The following is a 24,305-nucleotide window of genomic DNA, read 5'->3' as shown; positions in this document are numbered from 1 at the left end:
CATTGTCCTTTGTCAGATATTGTGTTTGTGTAGCGTATTCAAGTCAAGTCAAATCTATGTCAAGTCAGTTATGTTTGTTATGGTTTGGATTCACGTTTTGGATATCACTATGTAAATAAACTGCACTTGTGTTCATCTTTACTTCATTGTCATCATCTTCATCATTGTCATTGCCAGTACTAACATTACAGAGAGATACGGACAACTGCCCATCATGTGTTTGTGTATATCTTTTTGTTTAAGTTAATCATGAAATTATTATTTATTATGTTAAGCTTGTTTTTCGCCACCTCCTTTCCCTTTTACCATGTTACTCTGGTGCCGCAAATGAGGAAAGGAGGAGGCGAGAACTGGCTTAACATAAATAATAATTTAATGATTAACTAAAAAGTCAAACACATACCATGTTACTGTTACGAATGCAGACAGCAAAGGCAGACGAGGAGAGTGGACCTAAGTGCAGCTTACTTTATTATTACAAACACAAAAACACAAAGGAAAACCCTCAATGGGGAAAATAAACACAACACCGAACACACACCGGGCTAACAACATTCAACGAAAGACAAGGACTGAACCAAAAACCAGGATATAAATACACAAGGACAGGATGATTACAAATGATAAACAGGTGTGAACAAAGACACAAAATGGCAGTGATGATGACAGGTGGATACTGGGAAGTGTAGTTCTTTAAACAATAGACTAGTGAGACAGTGGAGCTAAACAAGGGACAAAAGTGAACCTATGGAAAACAAAAGGGACAAAAATGGAAACCAAAGGGGCAACGGTAAAACAAGACAATTTGAGGAAATTTGCACTGCTCTTCTGATCATCTTGATTGATCTACCTGGACATCGCCTGTATGTGATCATGACTGGGAGATATTCAGAGACATAATATGGTATTTTCAAGTTGATATTATGTAATACAATTAAACATTTAAAACTGAAATATTCTTTGCTTTGATGAAGATATTAAACACTTGTATTCACTGATTTTGAAAGAATGAATTTTACACTTATAGTGCTTTTCTGACACAACACTCAAAGCTCTTTTACATAAAGAACAGGGGACTCAATCACCTCATTCACTGGCAGTATATTTTGATATAATTTTTCATGTGTTTTATCTACTATTAATGTTTTCTTGTACTACACTTAACAATTTAAGAGGTGATACTCGTGATATGGCTGACACGAGTTCAATGGAAGACTTTATTATTTTTAATTATATTTTACAGCCTCAGTTGATAATGCAAGTGAACCGTAATATTAAAGTCATATGTCTATGAATGCACACGATAACACAGTAAACTAAAAACATAAAACGAGGATTCAAAAATGATGCGGCTAATATATACTTTATTAAACATGAAAATAATATGCTTAAAAATGCAATATTAAGAGTTAACAGTCCATTTCAGGAGTCGTAAATATTAGTGAACATGCCACAGTAACTCCCCCCGACAACATTGATACATTGTGATCGGTTAACACATGAGTATTGTTCTATTTATAAAGCATGACAAGTAATATTAGCTTCAACAACCCTACCAGACAACATGTCCAAGCATTATAGCAGGTAAACAACTTCACCAAATGGATAACAGATGAACATCCATCCAAATTGTTGCGATGCTGTCTGGAACAGTGTGAGTGTGACTGAACTGTAGTTTCTTTCTTCTTTTTAACTACTTATTTTTTTGCTACCCGCAAACTAAAATAATGCATTATTACCATCTACTGTTTATATGAGAATGAGACAGCCGGCTCTTCTTTCCTATGTTCATGGACATGACGTAATGATGCTAGGATGTACGTCATAAGCCAACGATTTATCGTCAAATCGATCCTGACAGCTCAAAATACAAATAATTTTGAAATGCTTAATGTAGTGAATCAGGGTAGGGTAAGAACATTATTTTGAACATGGATTGTTCTCAATCAATAATGGTAATATGTTCATTTTTACATAGTGCAGCTTTAAATCGACAGCCTTAGTGTTTTTCATGCATTTTAGGGTCTCTGGGAACCTCAACATAAAGTATGCACAATCTAAAAAGAACATGAGGGTTTTCACAGTCTCAAAATTCTGTGGATTTACAGTACATGTCCTTTAATAAGACAATTTTGCAGACTCTTAATGAGATAAAGCAACGAATGGAGGTGTCTTGCTACCTGCCATCCATATGCCTGGCCCATCCAATTTGCCGCCAACCATGTGGCGAGTCTTTGTATTTCCTGACACTCCCTGGGATATGAGGAGCAGACGTGCTACAGATGTTAGCTTTAAGAAATGGAGACAGTGATAGGTTGATTATGTGCTCCATAGATCAGCTCATGTAGATTTAATATGATGTTAGAGAATGAAAGAGTGAGTAATGCTAATTAGAAGAATTCCTGCAATCCGTGGAGTTAACAAGACAGAAACTGATGAAATTGATTCACCTTATCAATACAGTGGATAAATCCACAGACTGACAGGGTCTTGTAGTGGGATAAGGTTACTAAAACCTGACTCTATCATACTAGTTTATATGGATTATATATATGACATTTGTATTACTATGCTATTAATGTGTTATACATATGTTGTTACAATTCTGCTTTAAAGTATTGCATTATTAGGTGTGTGATTAGATAGTGGACATCAAATTCAGAGTAAAACTCATATAGACTTACATTGAAGGAGGGATTCAAACCATAGAGGGACCAGAATGTCCTTAAACTCTGAGGGTTGTCTCCAATATGCAACCACCCAGAAGTCCCTAGCAACTGCATAGCAACCACTCACGTATACCCTGCTTTACCAGTGTGTACCATTTATATCTTGCCCTCTTATTGCAAAGTTCTTAAATCATTGCTTTTGGTGTGACAGACATTGAGGTGCTTGTTAAGACTTAATGCAAATACCAATAGTACTTTTAAAAATATAAGCTGCACTGATCTGAAATAACAAGTTAAGTATTTATCCTCCAATAGTAGAATGCTGTCTGATGAATTAATGCTTTTAGATCACATATTAAAGTGACAGTCAGATGCATGCGGCAGCCGGATTTAATCAGTCACTCTGTGTGAGAGAGAAATTTGTTCATTCTTTCTTAGGTTTTCAGGAGTATAATTACTGCAGTACCTGCGCAGAGCCATGGGATACATTAATAATTCAGAAAAAACAGACAGGAAAGAAGAGAGAGAGAGAAAGGGAGAGAGTGAAGTATATGGTTAGTGTATGAAATGTATTATTCTATACAGAGATTATCTCACTCCTACTCTCTTTTTTTCAATATGTTCTGCTCTAAATATTGCTTCACCTTTTTTCTTCATTAATTTTGTTGATTTTTCCTGCTTGCCTTCAGTTTTTCCACATGTCAAGCAACTGTTGGTGTGTCTCACACACATGCTCACACACTGTTTCTTTCCACGGGCAAGCTATAAACGGACACTTCGGGCAGAACACTGCTAGAGAAAGTGAGAGTCATCTTCCAGCTCTCTTCTAAAACACGTCACGGGGTAATCCCTGTTACAATACCATTTGCTGCCTCTTAGAACCATGACATAATTTCCTTTAATTATGTTCTGACCAATCTTTTCAATCAATCTTTTTCACTGATTTTCGTCGATCAGAATTCAATTCAGTTCAACTGGAGATTCAGAATGAACATTTATTAAATCTGTTGTCCAGTGAAAACATCCTTTAAAGGAAAGTTCACCCAAACATTTTAATTCTCTCATCATTTCCTCACCCTCATGCCATCGCAGATGTGTATGACTTTCTTTCTTCTGCAGAATACAAATGAAGATTTTTTGTTTTAGCAGAATATTTCAGTTTGTTGGTCTTTACAAAGTGAATGTTGACCAGAACTCAGAAGTTCCAAAAAGGAAATAAAGGCAGCTTAAAAGTAATCCATAAGACTTCAGTTATTAAATCAATATCTTCAAAAGTTATGCGATAGGTGTTGGTGAAAAACAGATCAATATTTAAATACTTTTTCTTTTACTGTAAATCTACACTTTCATTTTCACATGTAGCAACCCACTGGTTGGGGCTGGTTAAAGGTGGAGATTTATTGTTAAAATGGTCTTAAATATTTATTTGTTTCTCACACACACCTATCATATGATTTCAGAAGATATGGATTAAACCACTGGAGTCATATGGATTATATTTATGATGCCTTTATGCCTTTTTTGGATTCAAAGTTCTTGCAACCATTCACTTGCATTGTGAGGACCTACATAGCTGAAATATTCCTCTAAAAATCTTTATGTTTGTCCTGCAGAAGAAATTTACAATCTTTACTTAAAAAACAAGTCTTTTGTGAACTCATTAGCCACCGCTAATAACTAGACATCAACCATAGATTAGTGAGACTTGGGTGACAGCAGTGTGAACTCACTATTAGCTGTCTGAAGTCGAGTGAGACAGGCAGGTGGTTACTTCATGCTTTTAGCAGTACCTGTGAAAAGACTTTCTCCACTCTCTTTTAATTCCGTCCTCTTCTGTGGCGAGATTAGAAGGGGGGCTTTGAGGGCTTTTAGGGCACAAGAGAAAGCAAGAGCTGGAGAGAAAGTGTGTGTGTGTGTGTGTGTGTGTGTGTGTGTGTGTGTGTGTGTAGAGAGAGAGAGAGAGAGAGAGAGAGAGAGAGGGAAGCGAGAAGGTCAGAGAGAGTCTGATGAACGAGATGTAATTTTGGTTGAGGTTGGTATTTGTGGTCTCTCTCATAAAAGTGCATGTCCTTGCCTGGCAGCTATTTATGGAGGTGCTGTTCCAAAGTGTCTGCTCCAAAGCACTACCCCCTAAATCTGACACGTATATCATCTGCTTGACAGTACATCAAAGCTGGTTGGATGTCGACTGGTTTATAGTGCAATTCAATGTTTACATTGTTTAACAGATAGCACTGCAGACTTGTACATCTCCTACATAGGAAACACAAGATTTGGCATGTAACTGAAATAATCCTCATGGTAAAACTATACAATAATGTCCATTAATTAAGACCCATTAAAACATCCTTATAACAATATTACAATTACAAATTAGCACTAATGCACTCATGTTCATCACATTGTCATTAATTTAGTCTTATCAGAGAATTACACGGCACTAATATTGCCAGTATTCTTTCACACCCCAGTTATCTTCTGCTCCTGGATGTCCTCCATCCTATGTCCCCCTTGTAAGTGAATGAATCCATATTTGAGAGTTAGTCATTTTATAAGTCATGGCTTTGTTTGATGAGCTTTCTCTTGTTGAACTTGCTCAGATTATTTTATGTACCTTCACATCACATTCTTCAAATCAGGCACTTTACTGAATTTTTGATTGTTTGCATAAAATGGAAGCGCAGCGTAGTTCTAGCGGGAAGACTAGCAGCTGTACATCATCACATCATTAGCCGGGTAACTCCAAGCCAATCGAACGTAAGCCTTTGCTTTATAAGCCTGCTCACAATCTATCACATTGCTGTTTCAGTGTGCTAACCGGCAACCTCCACCACCCCACCACTACCAGTTGAGCCCTGTCCCGCACGGTGGTAGGCTCCTCGCCCCTTCCTCCTATCTCCGGCAGACGGGGCCTACGCCAAAGAGAGACATTACTTTTCTGTTTTACATTCATCAAATAAATGCCATCTTAAACCTCACTCAAGCCTGCGTGTCTTCCCGATAGAAATTATGTTCTTGGCTCATTTGTCTGATTTGAACACAGAGGGGTTTTCTTCTCCTTGTTGACTTCATAAACTCTCTTTGTCATTATATCAGTCTTAATTTGGATTCATGTGAAAGATCATTCTGTCTAGTTTCCATATGTCCATTTGTTCTCCAAAATTAAGGGGATGTGTTTAGCTTTTTTCCCCTTTTTTAACAATGATGGCTGAACAGCAACAAAACTGCTCCGTTATCCAAGCTGGTCTGGTCTCATAAAATCACATTGTGGCTTTTTGTATTGGCACTTTCCTACAAAAAAGAACACTTGAGGTGCTACAACAACATTAACTTTTAATATCTTTCACACAAAAAAACGGCAGATTATCAATTCATAAACACATATTTTTCACCCTTTTCCTGACAATAATTCTATTTTATAACTTCAAAGCTCAAAAACACTGCTATAGGGTATGACTTGTAAAGACGATACATTTGAACATTTGCATTACTTAAAGTGATAGTTTACCCAAAAAAGAAAATTCTCTCATCTTTTACTCACTCGCATGCAATCCCAGATGTGTATGACTTTCTGTCTTCTGCAGAACACTAATTATGATATTTTGAAGAATATTTCAACTCTGTAGGTCCATACAATTCAAGTGAATGGGTGCCAACATTTTGACACTCCAAAAAACACATTAAGTGATCATAAAAGTAATCCATATGACTCCAGTGTTCTGATCTATATTTTCAGAAGTGATGTTGTGGGTGAGATACATATCAACAGTTAAGTCTTTTTTTTTTTTTTGCTTGAACAACTTCTCCCTGCCCAGTAGTGGGCGATACACATGAAGAATGTGAATCAACAAAAAACAGAAAAAGAAGAATGTAAAAGTTCTCAAGATAGGTTTCTTACCAACACCTATCATACAGATTCTGAAGATATTCATTTAATCACTGGAGTCTTATGGATTAATTTTAGGCTGATTTATGTGATTTTCAGAGCTTCAACATTTTGGCACCCATTCACATGGGGACCAAAAGAGCTGAGAAATTCTTCTAAAAATCTTAATTTGAGTTCAGATGATGAAAGGAAGTCATACACATCTGGGATGGCATAAGGGTGAGTAAATGATGATAGAATTTCCATTTTTGGGTGAACTATTCCTTTCACCTACTAGCTTGTTCAAGCCCAGTCAAGTGGTGCAGCAGATTAACTGATACAGCATTGCACTTGCGATGTAAATGTCTGGGTACGGGTCCTGAAGAGCATGCAAGTCGACAAATGAGCCCAAAATGTCTCGGAAGCACCACAAAATTACACAGTTGCTTCAGCAATTATGTTTTTCATGTCACATTTGCTTTAGTTTTAGGTTCCAGGTTTAGGGTGGGAAGGTCAGTTTTGTTGATATGTTACAGCAAAAACCATAAAATCCTTAACTGTTTGGGAGAAAATGTAACCCCCTTTTAGCGCCACACTGTGGACATTTCACCTTGGAACTGCCGTGAAACATGTACCATGTAATAGCATTTTGCAAATATTTTGCCACTGTCACATAATTTTCATGAGATCAGGTTCTGTTATTGTTTTTTTGTGGATGTTGTTCCTGGTGATTCTTTTGTTCACCATTTGTTCCAGACAGGTTCAGTTAGACTTGGTTAATTCACTGTGCATGTTGATGGTGTCACGGTTCATCAATCCGTGTGTTCATTTTGTCATCTGTTGGGGTGTTATAGGTGCGGGTGTGTGTGTGTGTGTGCGTGTGTGTGTGTGAGTAGTGCTTGTTTGTTGCTTAGCACCAGCTGATTACTCCACTGCTGTCAGCTGCTATTAATCACTACTGCTTGTTAGCTGCCTTTATCTAGCTGGAAATTGCATGCATGGTGTCGGTTCGTTATTCATGTTTGTGCTTTGTTACCCAGTCTTGTGTCCTAGTTCCTTACGGGTGCAACCCGATTTCCCCTTTACCTCCAGTCTACTGAGGACCTCTAGGAGTTTGGTTCCTGACGCTGACCTGAGTTCGAGCTATATTCCAGCCTGCTTATCATTTCTCGAGATTGTCACTTCTAGAGCGCCCGCCTGTTCGCGGCCGTTGAAGTATTTCCCTGTGCTGTCAGTCTTTAATAAACTGTTCACTTGCACTTGGATTTGTGACTCATCATTGTGACAGATGGTGTGTTAAGATGTTAAACAAACTATGCTCTGTGCCAGTGTCAGGATACAAAGGAATTGTCTTGAATCCTCTCTGCTTGTCACTTTTGTGAGTGTTTTCTAGACTTCATTTAAAAATATTTATTGATTCATTTATAATTTAACTTAGACAGTTAGGCAATATACATGAAGATATTAATATAAGATGGCCATGGGTTATTGTGTGGGATTACAAACATCTTCTGATGTCTTAATTTTGTATCCAATGAACTATTTTCCTAAATTTCTTTGTGTTGGTCATAAGGCAATAGTAGCATTTCCCTGACAGTAGCTGTGAGAAAACCCTGTTCTTTAGGTGGCTTGAATCCTTGATGAATTTCCAGGCCTTGATCTTGATAGAGATGTCCTGTAGTTTGAGCCAAACACTTCTGGCAATATATTCATCCAACCTCACCATACCCCTGTGTTTTGCTGCTCTCATACCAGCCGTTAATTCTGCCTGACAGAATGCCTCCTATAGAGCACCTGATTAAGATCTCAATGTCTGGGGGCCCATTCTGAATGCCCCCTCCTGCCTGAAGTAGTAGATGCATTGCAGATACTTACTGATAAAGCTGTTGTTGTATGTGGTCCATGACAAGTGCCCTGTGATGTGAACTATGTGGTCCTTGAAGTTGCTGGCTGTCAGCACATGTAACCCATTGATCACAAGGATGTCTTCCTTTGTTACCTCCTAAACCATGTACCATCAAGCTCATAGTTATGTGTGCACTGGGAGCAAAGGTCTCAGCATCGCAAAGATGTACAGGAAGTATTAAAATGTTTACGAAAGTGACACTGCACATTTAAATTTTTTCTGTTTGTTTGGTTCGGGGGGAAGTTTGGAGTTGACTGTTGCACTAATGTTGGAATGTGGTCTTTATAAATGTATTTTTGACACACAAACAATTTTTTCTCATATGTCAAAATGTTATATGTTAATATGAGTGGATTGTCTCTCTCCATGTGGAATGTGAATAGGTTGGGGCACCCTATAAAAAGAAGGAAGGTTATTTCTTTTCTTAAACAAAATAAATATGATATTGTGTTTCTTAAAGAAACGCATTTTTTTCCTGCAGGAAGCTGAAATATTTGGTAGGATCTGGGGTGGGCATGTTTTCTTTAGTGCTGGCACAAGTAAGAGCAGGGGAGTCATTACATTGATAAGTAAACATACACAATTCTAATGTCTCAAACAGAGTAAAGATAAATTAGGAAGAGTCATTATTGTTTTAGCAGAAATTCAGGGGAAAAAGCAGATTTTGGCTAATAACGCTGATGATCAGGCCTTTTTTATAGATCTTGAAGGGATGTTGCAAGCTGCTGGCACCCCTCATGATATAATATTGGGAGGAGACTTTAATGTATTCAGTCCTCGATCATAGTAAAGCAAAAGTGTGCAAGCCCCCTAGAGCGACACCGACGCTTCACAGGATGTGTAAAAATCTTGGTCTTACAGATATTTGGAGACTTTTGAACCCATCTGGTAGGGACCATACATTCTTTATATAGATTACTTAAATATTTTTTTTTTATATCTAAGTCCCTCATTTCATTTGTTGTTGATTGCTCAATTGGAAACATCTTAGTCTCAGATCACACCCTGGTGTGTTTAGAGGTGTTGCCACATATGGAGAAAAAGAAATCATATAGTTGGCACTTTAATGTATCCCTTTTGCAAAATCGTGATTTCCAAAAAATGTTAATGGCTGAAATCAATGTTTATATGGAGGCCAACCTGTCTCCTCTGTGGCTGTGGCTTGGGAGGCACTTAAGGCGGTTCTTAGGGGTCGGATCATACAGTATGCCTCATTCATCACAAAATCCAAAGCACAAGAACTCATGGAGTTGGAAGAGAATATTAAAAGTGCAGTCAGAGCTGAAGAGCTGAATGTTGCCTGATGGCCTCAGAGAATTGACCCGACTGAAATACAGATATAATAATATTTTGTCATGGATGGTGGAGTTTTGGCTATTCAGGGCATGACAGTCATACTTTGAGTCTGGGGACAAAGCAGGGAAGCTTTTGGCCAGATATATAAAGCAGAGAGAGACTTTTTCTACCATTCCCTCAGTGAAATCTGGTGGTGCTGACATTTTTAACACAGCCATTGATATTATAATGCTTTTAAAGAATTATATCTTAATCTCTATAGTTCCACATCTTTGTCTACTGATGAAGATATATGAAATTTTGTGGAACCATTAGAACTCTCTAAATTGATGACTGAGCAAAAAAATTCTCTTGATTCTGAGATAACCATGGAAGAGCTTGGCGTGGTAATTACAAAGTACAGGCAAGGCTCCGGAGCCAGATGGCTCTGCCATTGAATTTTTTAGATCTTATGCTTCAGAATTGGCTCCACTTTTGTTAGAAGTGTATATGGAATCATTAAAGAATGGAAAGCTTCCACCAACCACAACACAAGCCTGAATCAGTCCGTGGGGTTGCCCCCTTTCCCCATTATTGTTCTGTCTTGCCCTGGAACCATTAGCAGCCGCGATGAGAAGAAAAGATAATTTTCTAGGGGTGGTGGTGGGAGGTGTGGCAAATAATCTTTTGCTTTACGCAGATGATATTTTATTATTCATCTCCGACCCCACTTGATCTATGCCTGGCCTCCACTAATTCCTTTTCTAAGTTCTCAGGATACAGAGTTAGTTGGTCTAAATCCAAAGCTTTGTTTCTGACAGCGTACTGCCCAGTAACGGCTTTCCAACCGGGTGTGTATTTGGGCATTTTATTCCCAGCAAATTTGTCTGATTTAGTTAGTAAGGTTTTCGAGCACTGTGGGCAGGTGTGCTTTCATTACATTTATCTATGATTGGCAAGGAAAATGTTATTAAATTGGGGAGGTGTAATAGTGGGGGTTTAATGTTAAATGTGATTCATTATATATATATGTTGTTGTATTTTCTTTGTGATGTCTATGAATCAATAAAAATGTTAATTGAAAATAAAGCAAGAAATATCAACAAGATCACCCGGGAGGTCATCATGTTGTTTCCGATACTGCCAATACCCTAAGATCGGCCACGTTAGTGTGCAGACTCATTGACAAAGGGAATCTCCTATCAGACAGTTTGCTTTAGCTCCAGTGTGTTTACTTTCCCCTGTGATGTGACTGGAAGATACATAAAATTATTTCAGAAACGTTTAAAATGTATTTACATCACTGGGATTTTTACCACAAAATTATTTTAAACCAACAGAGCTGTTCAGCCAAGATGTAAATTTGTAGGTGAACCATGAAGCCTAATTCACTATGGGTTCTCTCAGGAATTTCCTATGGGTTTTTATAATAGGGTTCATACAATTTATAATTAAAATAAGGTGTGTGGGAAGTAATACTTGGAGATAGTTTTGTTCTACAACATAAATTACGCAGTCATAACACAATCATTAATTTTGAAGCTGCTTTGTTTTTAAAAAATGTATGTTGCAAACATGTTGCTAAATAAGGACTACCACTACCACAAGCAGTGAGTGTATGTGTTAGTGTCAACTTTTTAAAAACAAAAATTCCACTCCAAAATTCAAGTTTGTGGCATGACTGTGTGTAATTATTAGGTTGCTTAGGAGACCTGGCTGGAGTCACTCAGCACGCCTTGGATTCGATCTCGCAACTCCAGGGGTGGTAGTCAGCGTCCTCACTGAGCTACCCAGGCCCCCCAATACTCCTCTTTGTTGCATTCAGACACATATGGATTTACAGGTTGATACCACGCTTTAGTTTGTGTTCACTTGTAGTTTCTGACTATGCGTCTTGATGATTCACCACACTTGAGTGACTCACCAGAGATATACAGAGATGCAGGTGTAAAGAATCGTAATTGGTGTCTTTTCTCATTTCTTCCCTGATGTCTTAGTCTTTGCATGTGATAATAGCAATGCAAATATAACCATAATATTTTAACAGCTTTTTTTGTTTTGTTTACTATCATAACATTATAAGGAGAACTTAATTGCACACAAGAGGTCCACAAAGAATTTAGCTGAAATTGCTTTTAAACCATTGCAAATGTGTGTTCATAACTCTGCCTGAAAAGCCTATGGAAGTTGACTTCTTTGACAAATTGCTCACAGCTCCATGTTAATTGTTGATTGCCATCATTCTGTAATACATACAGAGGAACATGTAGCCTCAGGGTTACCAAGTGATTAATTTATACTGCCAACTACAGCTCTGATTGGCCCATTGGAGTTCGTAGCTTTGTGGGACTGAAAATGAAGCAGTACCCTGGACAAATGCTAACAGACTGCCAACACATAAATGAGCAATGCAGTTCTGCAACAATGCATTTCAGCATTCAAAGTTCTCTTATCTAATAGACTTATGAAGATTTTTAAAGCTGATGTGTGTAATTTTTTCGATGTTAATACTCTTTCTCCTCAGAGTCAACTATTAATTGATTTCTCCTAAAAGTGTAACATTGTGGCTCTGTGGCACTCTTAAAACTCTGTTGGTTTGAGCGGCCCATCCAGCCTGACACAGCAACATTAGCTCGACCAACAGTGTGAGTTTGGAGAGGGACAATCTGTTTGTACTTTTAATTGGAAAAAATGGCTAAATTTAAATTTACAGTTGAGCATTTCACAAACAGTGTTTAGATGGGCATTGTAAGATAAAAGTCAACCGACAGTGTTGCCATTCTTTTTGACAGAAAGACATAAGGACCCTCTCTGTTTGGCACTTGCTATTACCATGATGAAGTGATCTGGTGTCAGGTTTGAGTGAGACTGTTTATTGCTGGTGTAATGAGCTGCGGTTCATCTCTTTAAATGTGACATCTTGTAAAATAACTCCACCCAGTCATTTTCTGATGTAATTTTTAAAGACTCCATGAAATTATTTGATGCACACAGCTTTCTTTCATGTGTTGACACTATTAAAACAGAAGTTGGGGGCTGGAGACATCTCAAAGGGGTTGTGTAAAATAGCCTTTATTTTACGTCACAGCTTGGTAAAACTATGATTTTTGTACTTGCTATTGCTTGTTATTGACACCTGATATTAGGAAAAAGGGACATTCTCACCCTAGAAAGTGTTTTATCTGACAAAAGCATAACATCTCCAACAGTCCAGAACACCCCCACAAACATGAAGACTGTTACTTTTAAATGCATTCAAATCCATCTCTTAGCACAGTGGTTCTGAACTTTTTTGGCTCTGAGACCTCCTTATTTTCCAAGACAATATCTGAATCCCAAGAAATTTGAAGAGTCAATAGATTAATTTAATAATCCAGATTAATTTTGGGATTCCAAATGTTTCAAGAACTATTAGTTCATATGCTATATGCCTACATGATGATTATAGCTATTTTCAGCATTTAAATCAAGTTATTGTATTTTAATACAGTATAACTCATTTTAAGTCATCTTGAGCCCCCCTTTGAAGTTTGTTGAAGTCTCCAGAAGGCCCCGGCCCATGTAAAGTAAGCGTAGTTCTAGCAGGAAGATCTCAAGATTTATTCATCAGGCATCAAATCCAATCACAATACAGCCTCCGCTTTATAAGCCTGCCAGGTGCCTCTCTTTATTCTCATACTTCCGTGGTTTCACTCACACACATGTGAGTGAAACACACATCATATTACATGCTGTACCTTGATTATCCAGTCGCTTCAGGTTGGATGATCACTCACCTTGATGTTCACGCTCCTCACCAGCCAGTCACCATCAGGAAAATACACCAAGCTCTCTGTCTATTCTTTTGGGGAACAATCGTCAATGCAAATAGCTGGTGGCAGGTAGGGTTTCAGGTTTTCTGCTTCCAGTGTTCTCAATCCCTGTTCATCTTAAGCTTTATAATGCATACATATCGCTTAAAGTGGCAATATACATTTTACTAGTGTTTTCGGTTGTCACCGAACATGTTAGGTGATTGTTCGCAGCACAGTGGACGTTTTCGCTCTTATCGCACGTCAAATCATGCTGTGTTTTCTTTTCTCATACATTCATATCCGCGTTTCCTTAAAGGGAAAGCATCATCATTGCTACGTATCCTCTGACACCTAGGCATTGCTCATTACATTTCTGTATTTCACTAATAGTACAATGCAGACTGTGCTCTAATACAAAAAAATATTTAATCAAATCATGGTATTATTTAATATCTTGCTACTGTATGTTTCATTCTATTAGAGTAATCTGTCATCATTACAGTGGAGAGATTTGTATTTCCACAGGTCACTGAAACTTTAAACTTAATTTATTATTTTATAGAATAGGACCATGAAGGTTTCTTAACAAAGGGGCCTCTCTACACCATGGCACCTTTTTTCACTAATGTTTGAATTCCAAGCTTCATTACTCAAGTTTCTGCATTCAATTGATTTCCATTTCAGCTGGTCAAAAGATAAGCTCCCCATTCAGGCTCTCTACATTAGTTCATCAACATATGTGTTCACTACACATGCTTGTGGTTAGTGGACAGTAACATGTAGTAAAAACGAAGGTATTTAAATTACTTTATTTAGATAAAAACAGTGCTGGCAGCACAAATGTGCCATCCAGGCACAGCAACTGCAGCTTGTCTTCTGCTATGCGACTAAGTATCCCACCACACCACAACCACGGTGTGTTTTCTGCTGTCAGCTCAGTATATCTAAACAGTGCAAATGTGTTGTCTAGACGCCACAATGTGTTGTCTCAGGCGTGCTTTTATGCACCACAAATGCTGTTTATATAAAACCAATCAATTTCCCTTCAAATGGCAAACAATTGTTTATCTTTGCAGGGTATTGCACAAATAATGCTCACCCTCATCGTAGGGCTCAAACGCACAAACGTCATCAAATGCAAAATGTGTTAAAATGTAAAATGTTTCCATTCTTTTGCAAAGGTATTGCACAAACAACGTCGCCCTTATCTAGGGCTCAAACGCGAAATGTCTTTTGTCCTCCAACATGGGTACTGTAGAATTGACGTCACCCTTATCTTAGGGCTCAAATGCAAATGTCGTTTGTTATTTTGCAGGGGAATTGCACAGATGAGGTCACCCTTATCGTTGGACTCAAATGCAAAACGTTGTTTCGTAATTTTGCATGGCATTGCACAAACATGCCCGCCTATTGCAATGGCCAATCCAAGCAAGGGCTTATTCACAAGCATTGTTTACACTTCTGCAAAGATATTGCACAAACAAGGCTCACCCAATCACAGGGGCTCTACAATTCCCATATGCTAGCCTACCCTTCAGCAGGGTATGGCACAATAGTAGCATATTATACTTATGTTTTGCATAATTCATATATTTATTTTCTTTCAGATATGTCCCTCATCCTCTTAAGACCTGGTTGTTGTCCTGAGTCTAATTATTTAGTTTTTTCCTTTGGGGGCTTAGGTTAATTTAGGTTCTTAGTTACTTTTGTGGTAAGCTCTGCTCCCCTGTAGTCATCACCTCTTGCAGGATCTGATGGTTCAAGCAGCATCGGAGCGCTGAACTGTAGGACGGGTCTTACGCCAACAGATATAAGTATCTTTTCGTTCATATTATTCCAAATAATATTAAGTCTTTCTGATAGAATCTGGCTGAAAACTACCTGACTTAGCATATGCCGGCCATTCTTTGAGAAAAAAAATAAATGCTTGCATTTGGATAGTAACACAGCCTTTTTTATGCCTTCAAAAACTTTAAATGTATTGAAATTCCATTGTTTGCAAAAATAGTTTGGCATACTAAACCACAGATACCTAGCAGTGCACAATAATTTGTGTGTTATTTACCACACTTTATATAGACATTTTACCACATTTGGATGGTTTAAGCAAGATACCTGTGGTATATTACATCATATAGGCAACATTTCATGTTTCATATATCCAGTATATGAAAATCTGAAATTTTGTCAAACAGAGATTTTATAAATTGAAGTCTTAGCATGTTAATATCCATGAGGTACATAGACATGCACATTTAAAAGGACGATGAAATATTTCATTAAGTACAACAAATAAGACTTGGACAAAATCTATGTAGGAACATAGATGTTAACACAATGCAATGCTGTAACGTTGAGCAGCTGACAAGTCTCAAAGATGTGATGATGTAATTAAGTGCAGTTTTAATAAATCTAAAAGGGTAAAGTAGAAAATAAACACATATACTAAACTGGAAACATGATTATAAAGCAATATATCAGAACCTGTCTACACTTTACCTGCAACTTGACTATACTGTGACTAAGAAGAATCCATGAACAAGAACTAAAAACAAACCATTAAACGACATTACAAGCACAATACATGATTAAGGACCCAGGCAAACATGAGGGATTCAAACACAAGGGTTAACAAGATAATGAGAAAATTAAACAAGAACCAATGACAAAACGGTACTGATAAACACATGATGGAATATGACATGACATGGAAATCACATGGCAGGACAGGAATAGGAAACAGTGAACTAAGACAAGACATGCACTAAACTTCAAAATAATTAATACGACAAAATAAAAGACATGAAAAACTTACAAAAACATACACAAACACAGTAAATGAAAATGTTCCTGTTCAGTCTCATACCTGATATCTGGTCGTCTAGATTTCAGACTAGTTTGAAATTGGTTGTAGTTTATGTGACTACCTGGTGAATTTTTATCAATTGTCCACAAAAAAAGTACATTTAGTGACAGGTACACAGTGAGTACAGTAGTTGCAGACGTAAAACATGTAAGGGTGACAAGCTTCTGTCTTGTAGTGTGCACAAGGCTTAATGTGCAACTCATTGTGAACCATATATTGGCTTGTGATTTTAACCCAGTTAGCTCATTTGGCACACTAAGGCTGCATTAATATTTCACATTTAAACACATAATCATTAATATGTAATTCATGTACTAAAACTTTGTAAGAGTTTGTGCAGTGGCTGTGACTAGTGACTTTGATGCCACCTAAAGGGCACATAAAAGTAAAGGCCTCTGACAGAGATCTCAGTCAGGCTGGGGTGAAGGATCAGAGTTAGATTATGGAGATACTCTCTACTCTAACCGGGTCACACTTCCACCTGACCAAACACATTCACTCCTGTTGCCTGGCAACGGAACGCTTCAAAATCCTGAATGTGGAATCCACCTCATCTGACGTAGAGAGAGACAAAGCTGCTCAAGAGATGTCACTTAGTTCACTCCTGTTCATCATTCATATCATCTTCTGTGTCACAAAGTTTCTCAATGTAGCCACTGGCGCTGTCATTGTTCATCACCATTATCACTGATGTAACATTAGCAACATTATCATAAAAAATATTTTGGTAACTGTTGTCACTGCTTTTATTCTGATCCTCACGTTCCATTCTTCTCATGCATCTCTGCACGTACATCATCTCTTGTACCTTGTGTGTTTTTCAGAATTCTATGAAGTGTGTATGGTATATCAGTGTTGGGCAAAATTCTGGGTTTAAAACTGGCTCATTTTAATTGTGTTGGAATATTTATTGACTTGGCCACACACTTAAAGATGCTGAGTTGGAATTTTAGTTGGAAGACTAGGAAGAGGAATTTACTGGATTGCAATTCAGTTACATTCACAATCAAACAACCAAAGAATTACATTAGTACAACATTTACATCAAAGCATAATAATTACATCATTCATTTTTACTTATAATGATTTAGTCCCTGTTATGTTGAATACTGTATGTCTTTCTTCTCAGTTGCTTAGACATTTCTCTAAAGTGTAATACTGTCAAAACAATTAACATAGCCAAACAGATTTGACCTATACCATACTGTAATATTTGTGGAAAAATCCCATATGTTGTGTGCATGATTATTTTATTGGTAATTAATTCTGAAAATAATAAAAATAATAATGAATATTATTATTATAATAACTACTCTTGCAACAGATACTGTATATTAATTGCTTTGAATTTTATTCTATTTTAATTCTACTTCCTTAAATTCAAAATCGAGGTACAGTTCTGCATCCTGTTTGCAACCTCATTCAAATTCAGCAATTGATTTGTAATTTAAAAGGGATTCTTAATTCACTTCTATATGGTGCACAACCCTAGTGCATAAGAATATATTTTTTGTTTGCATGTCTGTGCTTGTACTTTGTAGTGGGAATATTTTGCTATCGCTGTAAGGTAGGATGGGAGAATCTCCAGGGAATTCCCTTTAAAGACTGATGGGTTTTTCATGTTGAAAACAATCATAACATCTATATATGATCCACTACAGTGCAGTTCGATGGATGGTTCATTCCACTGCTATCCTTTGATTGTGGATTTCTTCAATGTCATGTCTTCCTTTTAAAAAGAACGTTATTAACCATTCTTTTATTTAATTCAAACCAATTTCCATTTGGAAAGGAGGTGGCCGAACGCCGGAACAGGAGAGGAAAGAATACTGTGCTCAAAATGAACTGAAATAATAATAATAATATTTCTGCCTTTAAACCCTACAACCATCGGCCTCGTTCAATTCCATTGTAAGTGCCTCACTGCAACTTTGATTTTTGCTTTTTAAAAGAAAATGACAGACGAGTCAAAATAATGTTATTGTGGTGATCAAAATTATGCCACAAATTATTTGTATTTAACTTGTATTGAACCCAGAATATTCCTTTAAATATAGTGATGCAGTTACTTTAAACAAACATTTTAATTGAAGTTTCTCATTTCTTTCTTTTGTTATGTTAAGAGTAGATTTGTTCATGGTTTTCGAGGATGAGGGCATGTCTCGGAATGTTGCATCTACCTAATTTAAATATCTTCATCCAAGTGACAAATGAATGAGCACCAAAATTCCAGAGATTTGGATGCTCGTCCTTTTACGTCGACACCTAAATATATGGGAAGTGTTTCTCCACCCTTTTAAAAATTGATAAGCTACCCTAACTATGCATGATTATATGGTTCATTTCATTTTATTAGTTGCATTTAGTATAGTAGTAGCTAGTAGCCCTATCAGAACAGACCTAAAACCCATTTTTGGGTTACTACCTACCAATCAAGTTCCACTGCTTAAAACACATTTAATTCTGCTCAAGTGTGTTTTAATACCTTCCCTCTACTCTGTTTATACATATTTCATAGGAACATTTTCTGCAGTATGGCTGAGAAGGTTGCTTTCTACAGAGGAATGTGTCATAGTGCAAGAAAAATGTGTTACATTAGAAGTTAAAAGAGCATCAATGAGTGAGAAAATGTGTGGAAGAGTGGATGGATATCCTATGCATTACTGAATATATGGATATTCAGAGCAATTCATTCTTGTAAATAGTTGGGTTCATGGATGTATGAATGGACAAATGTCTGAATACACATTTTTCTCTTGCTGCTCTACCTCTCATTTTTAAACCCTCTGAGCTAATGCAACACTGCTTTGCCCTGGGAGTGCAGTCTCTCTCTGCTCTGATGCTTCTGTTTCTTGCATTATAGAGGAAGTTAAAATCACATATTTCAGTCGAGAGAATTTGAGTCACTGGACCAAGGAAATTCTTTGTGGTATCTGCAACTTGGGTTGGATCAATTTTAAACTGAAGCTCCTAAAGCTTTGCAAACAAGATTATTGCTTGCCTTAGCTTAGCTAGAGCATAAACTCTCTCAGGGGCATCAGGCATTCCTGGCTCACCTGGTGCCCTGGGTGAAATAAGATGTGACCAAAGAAAAAATACTTTAAAGTAACATAATAGTTATGTATGAAAATGTGAGTTGTTTAGTGTTGTGGTAGACTATTCAATTACTATACAAGATAACCAAGGTTTAAATCCCAACCTGACAATTTAGAAAAAAAACAAAAAAAAACACACACACACACACACACACACACACACACACACACACACACACACACACACACACACACACACACACACAAAAAAAACAAAAAAAAACAAGCAGAATTGCACTTTAATTTGACAGCCAATGATTCATTAACAAATTAAATTAAAAGAGTCTAGACGTATTTCTCAGTTAGTAAACATTTAGCAAGAACTAACGTTAAAAACGCAAGTTCTCTTGTGAATGTGTGTGCCACTGTGAACGAGCTTCTGTCATGTTTCTCTCATAAGTATCTATTCTCCATTTCTCTCTTTTTTTGCCTCTCGATCATTCCTCTTCTAAAATGTCAATATGTCAGCAGCGCAGAGCTTGTATTGATAGAGTGGCTGACAGCAATCCAGTGTTAAGCAGCTGCGTTAATGAATAAGACATAAGCACCCTGTCAGACAACAAAAATATCTTTATGAGAATGTTTTTACATGCTAATCATAAATGCAAAATATGTACTCTTATACATATTGAATGACAAACACAGAGTATGTCCACTTCCGCAAAATACAAATCCCGCTTGTTCAAGATCCATTCTCTTTTCTAGAATAATTAATCCACTTTACAGCCAACTCTTCTGGCCGCAAATCCACAATGCTGTTAATTTTGTTAATTAAATCCTAGCCTGTGTCTTGAAGGCAGACTGTGGGCATCATGACATTTTGAAATAGGGCATGAGCTCCATATCTAATGCGTTTAAGTCACATAAAGCCATTTGGCATGATGGGAAAGCGACCCACAGCTAATCAGAGCTAATCAATTGGATTGAAATGCTCCTCAAAATGTGATTGAAATTCCTGTTGAGAACATTATGATTGTAATGTAACTGTGACCGATTTTGAATTATGAAACCTTTGATGATCTTTATGGGCACTGCTGTCTATTTCTACTGTTTCTTCATTTTCTTTCATCTCATTAATTTATTAGCAGTGGCTGCTACAGTTTAAGCCTGATGTTTTCATACACTTAGGTTGAAGTCATTGAAACAAATTTTTTTAACCTCTCCACAGATTTCAGATTAGCAAACTTTAGTTTTGGCAAGTCGTTTTGGACATCTACTTTGTGCATGATACAAGAAATTTGTCCAGCAATTGTTTACAGACAATTTGTTTCTCTTTTAATTGACAATATCACAATTCTTGTGGGTCAAAAGTTTATATACACTAAGTTAACTGTGCCTCAAGCCTTTTAACAATTAGCCAGTTAGCTTCTAATAGTAGGTGTACTGAACTGGAGGTGTGCCTGTGGATGTATTTTAAGGCCTACCTTTAAACTCAGTGCCTCTTTGCTTGACGTCATTGGAAAATCAAAAGAAATCAGCCAAAACCTCAGAAAAAAATGTGGACCTCCACAAGTCTGATTCATTCTTGGGAGAAATTTCCAAACAGCTAAAGGTACCACATTAACCTGTACAAATAATTGTACGCAAGTATAAACACCATGGGATCACGCAGCCATCATGCCGCTCAGGATGGAGACGCATTCTTTCTCCTAGAGATAAATGTAGTTTGGTGCGAAAAGTGTAAATCGATCCCAGAACAACAGCAAAGGACCTTGTGAAGATGCTGGAGGAAACGGGTAGACAAGTATCTATATCCACAGTAAAACGAGTCCTATATCGACAGCACTTGAAATGCTGCTTAGCAAGGAAGAAGCCACTGCTCCAAAACCACCATAAAAAAGCCAGACTACAGTTTACCAGTGCACATGGGACAAAGATCTTATTTTTTGGAGAGATTTCCTCTGGTCTGATGAAACACAAATGTGACTTTTTGGCCATAATGATCATCGTTATGTTTGGAGGAAAAAGGGTGAGGCTTGCAAGCCGAAGAACACCATCCCAACCGTGAAGCATGGGGGTGGCAGCATCATGTTGTGGGGTTGCTTTGCTGCATGAGGGACTGGTGCACTTCACAAAATAGATGGCATCATGAGGAAGGCAAATTATGTGGATATACACATGGGACAAAGATCTTATTTTTTGGAGAAATTTCCTCTGGTCTGATGAAACACAAATGTGACTTTTTGGCCATAATGGTCATCGTTATGTTTGGAGGAAAAAGGGTGAGGCTTGCAAGCCGAAGAACACCATCCCAACCGTGAAGCATGAGGGTGGCAGCATCATGTTGTGGGGTTGCTTTGCTGCATGAGGGACTGGTGCACTTAGCACTTCACAAAATAGATGGCATCATGAGGAAGGCAAATTATGTGGATATATTGAAGCAACATCTCAAGACATCAGCCATGAAGTTAAAGCTTGGTCGAAAATGGGTCTTCCAAATGGACAATGACCCCAAGCATACCTCCAAATCTGTGGCAGAATGGCTCAAGGACAACAAAGTCAAGGTATTGGAGTGGTCATCACAAAGCCCTGAAATCAATCTGATTGAACATTTGTGGACAAAAAGTATGTGCGAGTAAGGAGGCCAACAAAAGAGGGCTACAAACCTTACTCAGTTACACCAGTTCTGTCTGGAGGAATGGGCCAAAATTCCAGCAATTTATTGTGAGAAGCTTGTGGAAGGCTACCCAAAATGTTTGACCAAAGTTAAACAATTTAAAGGCAATGCTACCAAATACTAACAAAGTGTATGTAAACTTCTGACCCACTGGGAATATGATGAAAGAAATAAAAGCTGAAATATATCATTCTATCTACTATTATTCTGATATTTCACATTCTTAAAATAAAGTAGTGATCCTAACTGACCTAAGACAGAGAATGTTTTCTACGATTAAATGTCAGGAATTGTGAAAAACTGAGTTTAAATATTTTTGGCCAAGGTGTATGTAAACTTCTGACTTCAGCTGTAAGTCAAGCATCACTATTAAAGGGATAGTTCACACAAAAATTTTGAATCCGGTCAACAGTCTCCCTCCTGATCTTCAAATCCATATGAGTTTCTTTCTACTGTGGAAGACTAAAGGAGATGATAATCAGCAGAATCGCTTCAGTCATGATTCACTTTCATTGTATGAAAAATGCAATGCAATAAATAGTGGTAGTCTGATGACTGTTGAAAAATGGTCACACCAAACTCCAACGTTGTGGTGATTCCTTCTAGTTCTTCTCATTTGATATACAGTAATTCTTTCATTTCTGTCCCTTGCAAAAAAGTACTATGGTACGCTGTGGTAAATAAAGATTACCATATTCATATACCATTGTATTTACATGGCATTCAAAGGTACTTGAAAGAATGGTGCAGTACAAAAAACATGATTGTGGTGAGCAGGGTGGGGCCGAGTGGCGTATGGGCAGAGCGAGACAGGGAAGATAAGTGGTGAATGAGTGCCACCTTTGTGCCACACCGGTCTCACGTTCCAGTGATGAGCAGGCGGGAGTATTTAAGGAGAGGAGACAGCGGTAGACAAGAGAGATAGAAGTACAAGGCTATGTGTGTGTTAAATGTTTGGCTGAAAAGCCTATTGTGTTTGAGTGTATTTATGTAGACGCTGGAAAGCATAATGTAGCGTGAAGCAGTGTGTTATTGTGTGCGACTGAAAAGTGCAACAATAAATGTCTACGTGTTTTGTCAAGCTGGTCCCAGCTTCCTCCTTTCCCGAATTGTTACAATGACAATACCATGGTAATATGTTCAAAACATGGTACCTTTTTGTTAAGGGGTATTTAACATGGTTGTACACTTAGAGTTTGTCAAGATGTTAATCAAGGCACATCTTTTACTTTAACTTTCACCCAGGAGACAGTGAATGCTCCATGAAAAATATATTTTAATCTTGTGAGAGGTGTCAGCTTTCTGATACAGTGCAGAACAAATGTCATCCATCAGATCCTCATAAGCAATGTCTGATTTTAAAGTATTTGCCCATCATCATTATATACCCTATGAGCACCTGCGTGCACATTCGACTAAATGGAAGCAAATGTGAAGCTAGTACAAAGCTGACAAATCAATACTGTTATTAAATATAATTTAAGAGCAAATTAGAAAATTGACAATAATTAAGAGGATATTAGCGGATAGACTATCATTTGAAAATTACTCTAGTTATATTTGTGTAACACCCATGAACTTACTTGCCTCGCTTAATATATACATTACTTAGCATCATATTATTGATATAAAAAATGTTTATAATCAGAAAGAGTCACAAATCGAGTCTCTTGATAATTTCACCTTGCTTATTTCTTCCTCAAGTCCTTCAGTTTGATCACAGTTAAGATGTTGTGTGGATTTTGAGGACATACTAAAAGAAATACAAAGATTTTTGGCAGTTATATTCTAATATGTTTAAACAGACTGCCAGGTTGGTCTCATAGAATGAACGTTACTCTATATACATTTTTGCAAACTGACTTGTATGTGCTGCTTTCTATGTTTCGCTGCAGTTTCCTGGTGAAATGAACACCAGAGGCACTACAACAACTGTGTGATTTAAACATTGTCACACAGATCACGAGTACAATTGCTGATTTAGATTTTATAAAAACATATTTTTCACTCTATTACTCACCCCGCACTATGTTATGATATCAAAAAATCTTTTATTTTAACGCATGATTTGAAAAACAAAACATTTTAACACTTGTATTACAGACCCACCTACATATACACACATATTCCAGTAATAATAGCTTGCTTGGTAGCACACCTGATAGAGCGTTGGACTTTGGGCTTGATTGCCATGTTCAAGTCCAACCAAAGATGTATA

At 37.4% G+C, this 24,305-nt stretch overlaps 1 protein-coding gene across 1 annotated transcript in view; it reads left to right on the top strand.

Moving 5' to 3' along the window:
• Positions 1-24,305, top strand: part of LOC127653803 (metabotropic glutamate receptor 2-like) — a 75,559-nt gene that overhangs the window by 24,700 nt on the left and 26,554 nt on the right. The gene's annotated exons all lie outside the window — the stretch shown is intronic.

The sequence above is a fragment of the Xyrauchen texanus genome, chromosome 13 (assembly GCF_025860055.1).
Source record: "Xyrauchen texanus isolate HMW12.3.18 chromosome 13, RBS_HiC_50CHRs, whole genome shotgun sequence".
NCBI lineage: Eukaryota > Metazoa > Chordata > Actinopteri > Cypriniformes > Catostomidae > Xyrauchen > Xyrauchen texanus.
The sequence above is the reverse complement of the archived record's forward strand: the minus strand, read 5'-3'. Positions and strand labels throughout refer to the sequence as shown.